The sequence below is a fragment of the Artemia sp. Qi Xiang Cuo genome, chromosome 3, assembly GCF_049724085.1.
Source record: "Artemia sp. Qi Xiang Cuo chromosome 3, ASM4972408v1, whole genome shotgun sequence".
Lineage (NCBI taxonomy): Eukaryota > Metazoa > Arthropoda > Branchiopoda > Anostraca > Artemiidae > Artemia > Artemia sp. Qi Xiang Cuo.
In genome coordinates, this window is record NC_142796.1 from 83,929 (window position 1) to 97,164 (window position 13,236).

Genomic DNA, 13,236 nt, shown 5'->3' on the forward strand with positions numbered 1-13,236 from the left:
AACAAAAGAATACTCGACCCCCCCCCCATCTAGATTACGAATATATAAATTCAACAGAGGAAAGTGAAAAAGGTACCATAACAACCACGCCTATATCTGAGACACTAGCCAAAAAAACACAATCCTCGATATCGGAAACCACAACGAATGCATTCCCAGACCTAATAGAACTCGATGAAGAATCACCAAGAAGATTAATTACCTTAGCTTATCGAAAACCAACGTCCTTTACAAAATGGGTATGGACCACAGGAGCCACACAACACAAACCTATTCTTTCGGCAAAGTCTTTATGAAACAAAGAGCAAGGATCCCAACAATGCATACTGCGATACAAACTATAGTAGTTCATGGGTACAGTTCTGATAACAAGAAGAAGAGTTCTGATAACAGGAAGTAAGATGCATACGCGCCCAAAAAATGTTGGACGATAGACGGCAAATGCACGTGTGCCAGACTAGCCATGGCCGACGAGCCAATAAAAGACAATGTCGAACCATTACCTCATCTAGACGAGAAAAACGCCTTAAAAGTAACAATCCACCAACCCTTCTTAATATTATACAGGCAGAGACTACAAGCCTTATTCGAGTTGTTTAATGCAGAAATACAAAAATTAAAACAAAGTACCACAATAATCTTCGAAGTATTTTTTCGAAAGAGCAAATACCGTAGATCCACGAGTCTAATTCCAATTGTCGGAGAGCTCGCTTCCCGCCAATTTGGGTTATCAACAGAAGAGGATATGAACATCCTGAGGGAAAACGTACAAAAATGAATAAGGCCACGAACCTGACTTTACACGTCCAGAAAATACAAGCTAGAATAGCCCATTATCAAAGAGATAAAATTGAAGCAATCTTAAAGAAAATCTCAAAGACGGTAAATATAGTGAATAGTTTAAAAAACGAGGTAGATCGTGTGACAACAGATTCGAGCCTTACCATGGTGTCACTTGAAATAATCACAATGTTATTACTCAGCATAGCGACGAATGTCTGTAAATTCGAATTTGCTTTGTTTGCCCTTACCGGAGGACCCTTATCCTACGACCTAGTAGATCCCACTAACCTAAAAAGTATTCTGGACGAAATAAAAACGTACTAACGTTTGTTCTGCATCTACTTGGAGCCAGAAGTGGCAACCCTATTCCATTATTACTCAAAGCTGAAGGTTCACATCACAGAGATAAATGAACACTTATTCGCAGTAGTAACAATTCTACTAATAAATCACCTATCCATATATGACCTGTATTAAATTTTTACTTTTCCAGCTAATATAGGGAAGACTAATTAATTCATGACTATTATGCCCGAAGCAGAATACTTGCTTGTTAATCAAGACAGGAGAAAATATGCTTTGGCTAACACGCAGGACCTAAAGGAGTGCGTGTCGTTCAAAAACCAAGTATGTCAGCTAACTTTGCCCATCTACAATGTCAAATCCTGACTTTGTATGTTAGATATATTTTTAAGAGAAACTCAACAAGAAGAAATCCCTAATTATTGCGAAGCCTTAATAGGGAGTACCAAACGAGAGATATTCATACATCTTTAAATGATTTCACATCATCATACATCATCAGAAATGATTTATGGCTATTTTCGGTTCCAAGAGAAACTGTCGGAGCCATATCATGTTATAATAACACGGAAAGGATCCATCCGAGTTACAAAACTGAATTACTATTACAAGATGTAGGAATAATAACCATAAAACAAGGATGTCAACTAGTAACCAAAGAAACGACAGTACAAACACCATTAATAACTACAAGCACAAATATAATAAGCCCTAAAATAACCAACTTTAAGGGAGTGAATTTATCATAAACGATTCCGAATATTAAAAATGATAAAGTAGAAACGCCAATATGGTCTAAAATAAAGAATATTAAAGGAACCCTACCGCTTACAAAGATAAGAGAAGCATTAGACTTCCAAATTCCCCTATTTACTAATGAAGACCAAAGATTAACGTACGTAGAAAGTAGATACGGGCTATTCTCAACAAATTTCTGGTGGAATATACTTTTAACCATATCTTTTTTATTTAGAATTTCCCTGGCTGTAAGAATGTTGTAAACACTGAATAATGGACGATACCGGAGGCCTTGGAGACGAAACCCCAAGGAAGATAATACTGAACCGATTGAAATGGAGAATCTAAACTATGAAATTTCAGAAAACGCTTAAGCCAAATAAAAACTGAGATTATCAAACAATGGGCAACCGAAATGCTTATTTTTCTTTTCATTGAAGAGATTAAATCCCTTCATTATGCTTGAGTTTTTTCATCCTTTTTTCGTGGGAAGTTTTTAATCCAAGGTATATTTCTCTGTTTATCTGGATTTCAAAAATAGAATAGTATTCTTTTTTTTATAGAATAGAATTTCTTTAAGAATAGAAGTTGAATTTCATAAAGGAATTTTTTGCACGAGATCTTAACCAACCGACAGAACAAAAACTATTGGTTGGCAACCTCGAGCGCAAACTCCTCACGACTGAGAGTGCTTTGTATTCATAATTACCCTTATCTATTATCGTACAATTAGGATACACCTGCATAGCTAGGGTTTACTTCGTTCAGGCTAGGCCGATTATCCCTATGCTAAGAGCAGACAGGCAGAAATTATAATACTAGCCCACCTTTCACTCTCGAGCCCGCAAACAATTAAAATCATTTAGTTCAGGGCTTTAACCCGTTATATTGCCGAAAGAAGTTTAAAGGCGTGGTTTAAAGACGCATATAGGCATAAAGGCACGCTTGTTATTATTTCTTTTCCTTCCTTTTCTTACTTCTAAATATTTGAAGGTCGTTGGCCTTTTCTGTATTAGAAGGCCGTTGGCACACTGCAACCTTTTATCGCGAATGGGTGTATATACTTCGAAACCTACTTGTAATTGCTATAAACATCTGAACTAATATATATATATATATATATATATATATATATATATATATATATATATATATATATATATATATATATATATATATATATATATATATATATATATATATATATATATAATATATATATATATCAATATAATAGTATTAATAATATATTAGTATTCAATATATAGTATTGATACAGACTTCGTTGTGTTAACACCGAATTTTTTTTGGATAAAACCCTGCTAAAGCTGTGATATATATATATATATATATATATATATATATATATATATATATATATATATATATATATATATATATATATATATATATATATATATATATATATATATATATATATATATATATATATATATATATATATATATATCACAGGTGGAGAGTCCAAAGTCCCTGTGGACTTTCAGTTTGGATTTATTTACATAATCAGATTATCGTTTTACTGGCTATATCAAATTCCCTCGGGACAGTACATTTTCATTGTCTGTCTTCAGAGTGTAAGCACCTGTTTTTAGACTTATTACTTCACTAACAAGAACTTAATTAATTCAGTGACCTTTAAAGTTATAAAGGTTCACAATTAAGATCAAATTGGATCAAATTGGACATACGATATTCGTAGGCAATTACGGTGAGATTGAGGTGGGGAAAGAAAAGTAATCATAAGAGGGGGGAAGGTTTTTAGTAAGAGCCGTCATACATACTGGGCTTGCCCCTTATTTTGCTGGGATAAGGTAGACGGCTTCCAACCGTTCACTTGCTCTTCTTACATCGAAACCACCTGACAAACTTCATTCAGCACTTGTGCGGTGAGGTTGTTTTCCAGGAAAGATTATACTTTCGCATTGCGCATAAGGATTAATTGTTTGGACATTGACCTAACTATATCTAGGGACTCTTTTTGACCTTGAATTGGCATTGCAGTTATTATTGCTGTAACGTGAGCAAGATGTTAGTGGAATACGAATATTTGTCGGTTCTGAATTTTCGCCAATCAACTTTTCGTGAAGGAATCGATGACGTGACGATAATTAATCACGCACTGGAATTTTTTTATGATAAAGTCATTAAAGATGCCAAAACGGAGTTCTGGGGAATAGCAGATCCGAATAAATCTGTTCCAAAGCGGCAGGGTGACCTAGCTTCGCAGAGAAATTTGAAAGATATTTAGGACTTGTTGCGTCAATGTGACCCTGATAATACCCTGCTCCCAATTTTTGTCATTGTCTCACCTACTGAAGTGCTGGTTATCTCCGCTGTAGCTTACTCCAGGCTGTTCAGCAAGGTTTGCTCCCTAGACCAAACGCTTTAACAGATAAACGAAAAAGTGACATCTTATGATATGAATTTTCACTCCTTGCACAATGCCTCGTTTAAGCCAAATGCAAACACATCCACTACTACTGTAGTAATCTCTGGAATTTCTCCGGAGTTTAACAATCCTGTGAAACGTCGCGATGCCATTGACCAAATCAAGGGACACCAAGCCATTCATTCTATCAAGCCGTCGGGCAATAAGCTTTTAGTGCAGATTGACCCAGTTGCTGCAAAGGACTTTTGTGATGTAGTACCTAGTGGTCTGAAGTGCGATGCAAAACTTCAAGTGCAGAAAATCTTTGGAATAGTTAAAGGCATACAGCTAGATTTTAATGTCAGTTTTTTCGTGGGGTGTGTAGGAGTCGTTGACGCTAAGTGCATCGGGCAGTCCTTGACTGTTAAGATATTCTTCTGCGATGCTGTTGGACTTTCAAATGCACTTCGTCTCGGCCTTAAGGTAGAATGTGCATTTATCGACAAAAGATGCACCATGTTTGGCTGAACCGAAGTGTGCGCTATGTAGTGAAGGCAATGTTGCATTCAGTCTAAAGTACCGCGTAATCCGCAATGCCATATCTAAGCGTGCCTCGAACAAGAAATGACTGGAACAGTAACGTTTTCTGTGAGTTCTTTCAACATAAATCGCACCAAAGACAAAGACTGCCCGAAAAATCAGAAATGAACGATTTTGACATCGTGTTGCTACAGGAACATCTTTTGCCGGCTGTAAGTGTCAGCTCACTAAACAGAAGCAATGAACATGTAGTTTATACAACCAGTGCCAGACATACAAGGGACAGACCTTCCAGAGGACTTGCATGTATTGTGAGTAATAGACTTTCGTGCTTCTCTCCCCAGTGCATACACTTTTGCGATAATTTCATTGCCCTTCGAATTGCAGATCTAGTGATTCTATCTAGTGATCAATACTTACCTACCTCATGATAAAAAAACAGTTTTGTCACTTAATAAATTCACAAAATTTGTGTCTTCTCTGAAGAATTTCTTTCGGAATATTGAAAGACATACCTATAAGTGGATCCCAGTGGGAGTCCTGAATTTTTATATATATAGAGAATTGACTTAGTCTAATTGTGTAGATTAGTCGTTGCCGGATGAATATCATATGGTATGTGAGTCTGCTTTGTCTCTGCATATGCTTACTAGTGAACGTGTATTGAATACATACCACTTTGTCTGCTTGGCTGTTCTGACATGTTCGAGTATCGAGGTTCATGGTGAAGAAAGAGATTATGATCACCACCCCCTCTCTTTTACCGTCTCTTTTTCGCATTCTTCTGGCCTGAATCAGTGTGAATCTTCTGTACGGGGCACGAAATGGTATGATAAGCATGAATGAAATAAAGCTAACTGGACATTTTATATCTGTACTTTGGCAACTCTGCTATCATCTGTGACAGTTCCTTACCATTTACTTTGTACCAGTGTCCTCTAGCCTAATGCTTGATCACAATTTAGTTCTTACTAATTCTGATTATTGCCCGCCTCAAACATACCGAGGTCGTTGCTATCCCAGTTTCGTGTGTTCGTTTGAAAACTAGAAGTTCTTTATATAAATATGATCCCCAGTTGAAAGTTTTTAAGAACCAAGCAAAAATATGGCTTTAAATATGGAATGCATGTGGCCACCCCACCGCGAGTCAGGTGTTTAATATTAAAAAAAACTAAATCTCAATTCAAATCTTACTTGCGAAGCTTCTGATATATGGATAAGGAATATCCGAAAAGTCCTGGGCAATGGAGTGAAGTGGTGAATTCTAGTAAGCTAAACCCGACTGTTTCGTTTAGTTTAATTCCTGGTGATTCATGGGTTAGTCATTACTTGACAATTTTCAGTACAGTAAATTATGCAGTCCATTCCAGGTTTTGTAGATTGCTTGTTTCAGTTATTCCGCGTAAACTACGCCAGAAAGATATTATCCCTATTAGTGCTGAGTCTGTTGTGAAAAGCATTAAAAAACTAAAATCTAAGTCTGTTGATTTGGATGGAATTTGTGTTGAACATTTAAGAATCGATTTTCCTGAGTTGATTAGCTTTGTTTAGCGAGTTGAATCAGGCACGAGCTCACTAATGCCTGATTCTTTTCTGTGTGGTACTGTTACCTCTGTTCTGAAGCGAGGGAAGGATCCGCTTAATTGTGGATCCTACCGCCCTATCACTGTAGCGTGTAATTTAAGCAAACTATTTGAATATGTATTGCTCCCATTTATTCAAGATAAGGTGGATTATGACGCAAATCAGTTTGGTTTTAAGTCGCGTATAGGATGCCGATGCCAGCATGCCCACCGTATACTTGCAAAGGTGTTACAAGAAGCACATCGTTTAAAAACGGAAAGTTCACTTTTGTGCGTTAGACCTATCTAAAGCTTTTGATACTGTTTGTCACTCTCGGGCATGGTTTTCTCTGGCACGTTTGGGTATAAATAGTTCAATTATTTGTGTACTTCGGGTTTGGTGCCAGAATTCATTTATTCAGTTGAGGCAGGGTTCCCGGGCCTTTGGCAAAATACCAGTTAGATCTTGGGTCCGTCACGGTGGTGTGCTTTCACCTCATATTTTTAAAGCTTGTTTATTGAATGTTCTTAATATGATACCGCTTATTTACTCCTGAGGGTTGTCAAACGTCTCCTATATTGCATATGCGGATGATCTTCTGCTTCTTAGCAGGTCAAAGTTTACATTAATGAAGTCTGTGCTACTAGTATCGCGGCTGTATGGGGAAATCGGATTAAGCCTCAACACTGATAAATGCGAATGTTTAGTGTTTAATTCAAAATCTTCAGCAACGCCGCTTGATTGCGGCGCATTTTCTGTAAAAAGTGTTGAATCTTTCCGATGGCTTGGGATCAATATTTGCAATCGCTTACCTTATTTCGTTTCCGGGTATTGAGTGATATTAAAGAGAAGCTGAAACTGGGGTATGCCAAAATTGTCCCCAACAGGGGAAGATATAACAGAAAAGCATTGGCTAAATTGTACTCGAGCTTTTGTGACCATGCGGTTTTGTTCCCAGCTGGCCTTCACATCCTGTTTCGGCTAGGGGATATTAACGCTATTAAAATTATGTATTTCAGATATTGCAAGTTTTTATTGTATCTGCCTCGCAGGTACAGTAATAGAAAGACGATGCGGAATTTTGGCGCTCCGGATATTGTAAATTGTTTTGTCAGACAAAGTAGCCGTCTTCAAGAGAACATTTATGCTACTTTGGGTGTTAACCACCCTCATATCCGGTTAGCCACAGCGCATTGAGTGTAATATTTATTTATTGTGTTGTTGTTAAATGTATCTTTGTGTGTTTTTTTTTCTCTTTTCTTGTGTTACTCCACTTCATTTTCTGTATAGTGGGTCAAAAATAAATTATTATATATATATATATATATATATATATATATATATATATATATATATATATATATTTTAATAGGTTATATTTATATTTAAGTCATTATTCGGCAACCGAAATGCTTATTTTTCTTTTCATTGAAGAGATTAAATCCCTTCATTATGCTTGAGTTTTTTCATCCTTTTTTTCGTGGGAAGTTTTTAATCCAAGGTATATTTCTCTGTTTATCTGGATTTCAAAAATAGAATAGTATTCTTTTTTTATAGAATAGTATTTCTTTACGAATAGAAGTTGAATTTCATAAAGGAATTTTTTGCACGAGATCTTAACCAACCGACAGAACAAAAACTATTGGTTGGCAACCTCGAGCGCAAACTCCTCACGACTGAGAGTGCTTTGTATTCATAATCACCCTTATCTATTATCGTACAATTAGGATCCACCTGCATAGCTAGGGTTTACTTCGTTCAGGCTAGGCCGATTATCCCTATGCTAAGAGCAAACAAGCAGAAATTATAATACTAGCCCACCTTTCACTTTCTCGAGCCCGCAAACAATTAAAACTTAATACAATTAAAATGATAACACCTGTTTTTGGATTTATTGGATTTCAAAACTTGCTTTGAACTTTTATTAATTCACTGCCTTGAACTTCAATTAATTCAATGACCTTCAGCAATTATTGAAGTTTCACAATAAGTGAAATAACTTATTATTACTATTTCTCGCTCGACTGGCCGTCTTTGGACTCTGATTTATGGATAGCTGTTATGAATACAAGGTTATAAAGCACTTATTACTAAAACACACAAGGTTATAAAAACAAGGTCAAAAGATATTAACCTTTTTATTTTTATGATCACCTTTCTCATATCGCAATAGCGATGCTATAGGCTAAAACTAAGGGTCATTTTTATATTATACACTATTTAATTGCGCCATAAATGTCGAACCTACATCCTTGGACCAGTTTCATTTTTACATATATTTCCTACGTATCTTCAGTTTAATTTCATATGTGCTACAATAAACATATTCTGCTTTATTTGTGACTATAAGTTACAATATTGTGGGACTTTAATAATGGACTTCATGTGTTTTTGGGCTTACGAAAAGGCCTTTTTCACACAACTACCTACTTTGCCTGAATAACATACGACTGGTCATTATATTGGAAACACTATTTGACGAACTAGTCTTTAGCCAAAGCGAGTGTCACTCTTGACTTCATCATCATCAAGGGTTTTGAGTTCCCCTTTGTGTTGAACACCTTGGGAACCAAAGCACTGTTTTATATATATCACTTCACATAACTTAAATGTTTTTATAGCGTCAAGTCTTTTCCAATTTCCTTAAAGAATTGTATTACAATTATGACTATTTTCAGGTTGTCTTCTAAGTCATTCAGCCCTCCAAGAATGGAGTGCAAACTTATGGGGTCAGGCCTCCCTCTGAAGAAAGCATATATCTTGTCTCTTTGCTCCTGATACTCCTCGCAATCCAATATTAAATGTTCCACAGACTCTTCTTCCGAACAAGTCATGCAATTGCTGTCTTCACCGTAAAGTCTAGCTCTATAGTTATTCGTGCCGCAGTGACCTGACGTCAATCTGAACAGTAGGCGTCCTTCGTGTCTGCTAAGATTTTTATCAATTGACTTTTCGAACTTCCAATGCAGCTTGCTTGTAACAAATAAATTGCCAGTCTGATCTCTCACATTCTCAAATCTTTCTCGTAATACAGCTTCACGCACACACTCCAATTGACTGAACACTATGGGGGTAGAGCAATTACGAATCATTCCTTCTTTGGCTACATGTTTGCTTTGCTATCTGCCAATTCATTTCCTATTAATGCCACATGTGATGGAACCCACTGCAATGCTACTCTCTTCGATTCCATCAATATCAACAACTTTGAATAACATTCAGCTATTTCTCCTGATTTGTACCGATCTGCCTGGAATGACTTAATGGCAGAAATCACAGCTTTAGAGTCAGAACATATCAATATGCCAAAATATTCCTCGTGCACTTCTGATAATGAAAACTCAAGTGCTTCTGCAAGAGCTACAGCTTCTGCTTGGAAAACTGATGCTTTACTGTGAAGTTTAAACTGTTTTGAAACAGTCATTTTAGGGACAACAAATGCAGCACCAACCATCCCTTCATTTTTCGATCCATCTGTATAAATGTCTAAGTATCCTTGATACTTTTCTAACTTCCATATCCGGAAACAGGTATTCCAATCTAAGTTATTAGTCTGCTTAAAGTCCAAACCACATACTACAGATTTCTCTTTCCAAGGAGGTGGTAACAGCACTTGAGGTACTCTTAACATCTCAGTAAACTTCAGTTCAATTCCCTGAGGTTTTGCAATACTGTCACATTGTTCAAATATATTTGCCTGGAACCTCTTATTTTTGGGGTTTGCAGTGATGATTCTTCCTTGTTCTCTTGACTTCAAAGGGTTGGTTTTATCAGCTATCCATAATCTTTGCAAATACTTCAATACACTTATTTTCCTTCTAGTCTCAAGTTCCGGTAGACCACTTTCAGATAGTAAGAATATCACTGGTGTTGTTTTTCTTGCTCCAAAAGCAATTCGAACAGCAGAGTTTTGTATTACATCCAGCCTTTTTAATGTTGAATGCGGTCCAGACCCATATATCACTGAAGCATATTCAATTTTAGGTCGAATATACTTCACATAGAACTCCAATAACATATCGGCCTTCATCCCCCATGAGTATGAAGTGAGCAACTTCATAATGTTCAATCTGTTCATACATGCAGCACGAACCATTTCAACATGTGGGTACCAACTCAGTTTGTCAGTAATTACACACCCAAGGACCTTAGTCTGTTTCACGTACTCGATAGGATTACCATTGAGATAAAGAATGGGTAAGTTCGTTATTTTCTTTCTTGTGATCACCATCATCTTAGATTTGTGAGGGGAAAATTTCAAATCGAGTCCCTCGGCCCAATGTTCAATTTGTTGTAATGTGGATTTAACAACCTCCATTGTCTCTCCTAGTGTTCTTGCTACTGCCCAAAAAGAATTATCGTCAGCAAATATCATCCCTTTCGACTCTCCATTCTCAATCGGTATATAATATTCTGCAATAATATAATAATCAGGACCAAGTGCTGATCCCTGTGGAATCCCGCGTCTTCTTCTTAATATAATACTAGACTCTACAGAGCCAACTGTAACAGTGTCTTCTCTTCCTGTCAAATAGTTCTCAGTAACAGCTAATGTCCTTCCTCGGATTCCGGCTTCCATAACCCCGCTCAATATCTGACGATGCACCATTGAATCAAAAGCACTATTCACATCCAAATGGACAACAACCATAATCCATCCGTTCTGCAATGCATAAAGGGCATCTTGTTTAAAACAGAGCAGGTTTTCAACTGTGCTTTTCTTTCTCCTAAAACCACACTGGATATCTTTTAGAAAACCCCTCTTTTCTATCTCCCAATTTATCCTCTTTTTTATCATTCTTTCAAAACTTAACCTAGTACTGGTAACAGTGTGATAAATCGATAGTTTTCTATTTTTGACATATCCTTACCAGGCTTAGGTATCATCACGGCCTGGCCTTTTTTCCAAATAGTAGGGAACACTCCACTGTCCCAAGCAAGGTTCATTACTTCCAATAATGCATCTATCCATTTATTAGGCGTTGCTTTCATGAATCGTGAATGAATCATATCAGTGTCTGAGGAAGTATCTGTAAGACTCGTCACAATATTTTCCAACTCTTTCATGGTAAATTGCTGGTTATAGGGTTCATCGTTACCAACTTAACTATTTCTTCTTACTTTTGCTGTTGATCGTGCTACTTCATCATGAAAGGGATTTTCTCTTCCGATAGTCTTTAATAAAGGCCTTGCACCACCTTTGGCTTTTCGTAAATCACGAATCAATGCCTTGTTTTCAAAAGTAAGGGGGGGGGGTTCCTGTCTTATCACATTTTGCTTTCATATTCTTTATAAAATGGTAAAATTTATACACTGGCTTCCTAAATTCCAGACTTTCAACAAATTCTCTCCAACTTCTACGTTTTGCCTCAATCAAGTATTTTTTAAACTTGGTGTAAGCCTTTTTAACTGCAGCATAATTCTCGACTGTAGATATCTGCTTGTAAATGTTTTGCTGGCACTTTAACTCCTTTTTGAACTGACTGCACTCCTCATTCCACCACTTAGAATAATTCCTTATGGTTTCACATCCATCAGACATGGATATAGAGTTTTTGGCTGCTATTACGATTCCATCTTGAATAGCTTTCACTATGTCATCCAAGGACTGTGCTTGCTCCACAATTTCTTTAATGTCCATATTTTCAAGTTGACAATTAAATTCCTTCCAATTTGCCTTTCTAATCTTAAATCTGGGAATGCTAGTTGTTTGCTGTGGACATGGCTTATCCACGTGTACTAACACAGGTAACTGGTCGCTATGCAGTGTAGGATCTTCTACCACCTCAACATCTACTTTGTTGCAAAATCTAGTCCTTGTAAACACCAAGTCTATAGTTGAATAAGTACTAGATTGCACATTCTTTCTTGTAGGTAAACCCCTAGGAGTGGCCAAGTATGTATTTTGTTCAAGTAAAAATTGTTCTATACTTTTCCCGGAGTCATTAATTAAATCACATCTGCACCACATTTTACTGTGTGCATTAAGGTCACCAACTATTATAAGTTCTTCTTCTTTAGGTACCTCATCAAGAATTCCAGCTGCCAAGGAACCAACTTCCTTGTTGTTACCGCTTGGATTGTAAATATTCACTTTGTTGATCACAGTTTTGGAGTCAAGATATAATTTACATCCAATTACCTTCACTTCTTCTGAAGGCTCTTCACCGTAATCAATGTGCCACTGTTCATAATGCAAATTTGTACGGATTGCAATCATAACACTTCCTCCATCCTTTGTTATTCTGTCTTTCCTTATTATATTAAATCCATGATATCCTATTTTAATGTAAGGTTTAAGCTATGTCTCTTGAATGCATATGACATCCACTTTCTCTTTAATCGCATAACGGCATACCATGTCCTTCTTCTCCTTCATCACTGAACATGCATTCCAAGAAAGTAACTTTAAAGTCATTTGTCAGTACACTTGCTTCTTATTGCTTCACAATCAATTGGTCCCATATTTAATTCATTGATAAATGAACAAAGTTTTTACACTTTCTCTAGCAGGGGAAGGCTGGCCATATCTAGCAAATCAGGGGATAATAATAGTCCAACAAGAATTTTTTTAACTGTGTCTGGTACTCTTCTAGATATGTCTTGTTCGGGTTCTTGGTTTGGAAGACCACTACGCTGTGTTGACTTGGCACTGTGAATTTGGGTACTGTGAACAGCTTGGGCATATGTTCTGTACGTAACTTGTGCTCTCCTATATCCCATGTTATATTTTTCTTCCATTTCCAGAACATTTCTAATTTACTGCCTAATTGGACACTCCCTTGATCTATAAGAATGGCAGCCTTTACAATTGGCACATTTGCAAGATTTAACTTTTTCTGCAGGATCACTGTTTTTGAGGGGACAACTCACAGACTTGTGCTTTCCACAGCACCTCAAACAGACTGGCTCATTTG

At 36.7% G+C, this 13,236-nt stretch overlaps 1 protein-coding gene across 4 annotated transcripts in view; it reads left to right on the forward strand.

Moving 5' to 3' along the window:
* LOC148953623 (uncharacterized) overlaps positions 1-13,236 on the forward strand; it is a 125,937-nt gene that overhangs the window by 13,259 nt on the left and 99,442 nt on the right. Inside the window, exon 1 of one of the 4 annotated variants that reach the window (XM_089087281.1) lies at positions 10,429-10,516. The exons of the other annotated variants lie outside the window; for them this stretch is intronic. The gene's annotated coding sequence lies outside the window, so the exon portion shown is untranslated. Of the gene's footprint in view, positions 1-10,428; positions 10,517-13,236 lie in introns of those variants that run through there. 4 annotated transcript variants of the gene reach the window in all.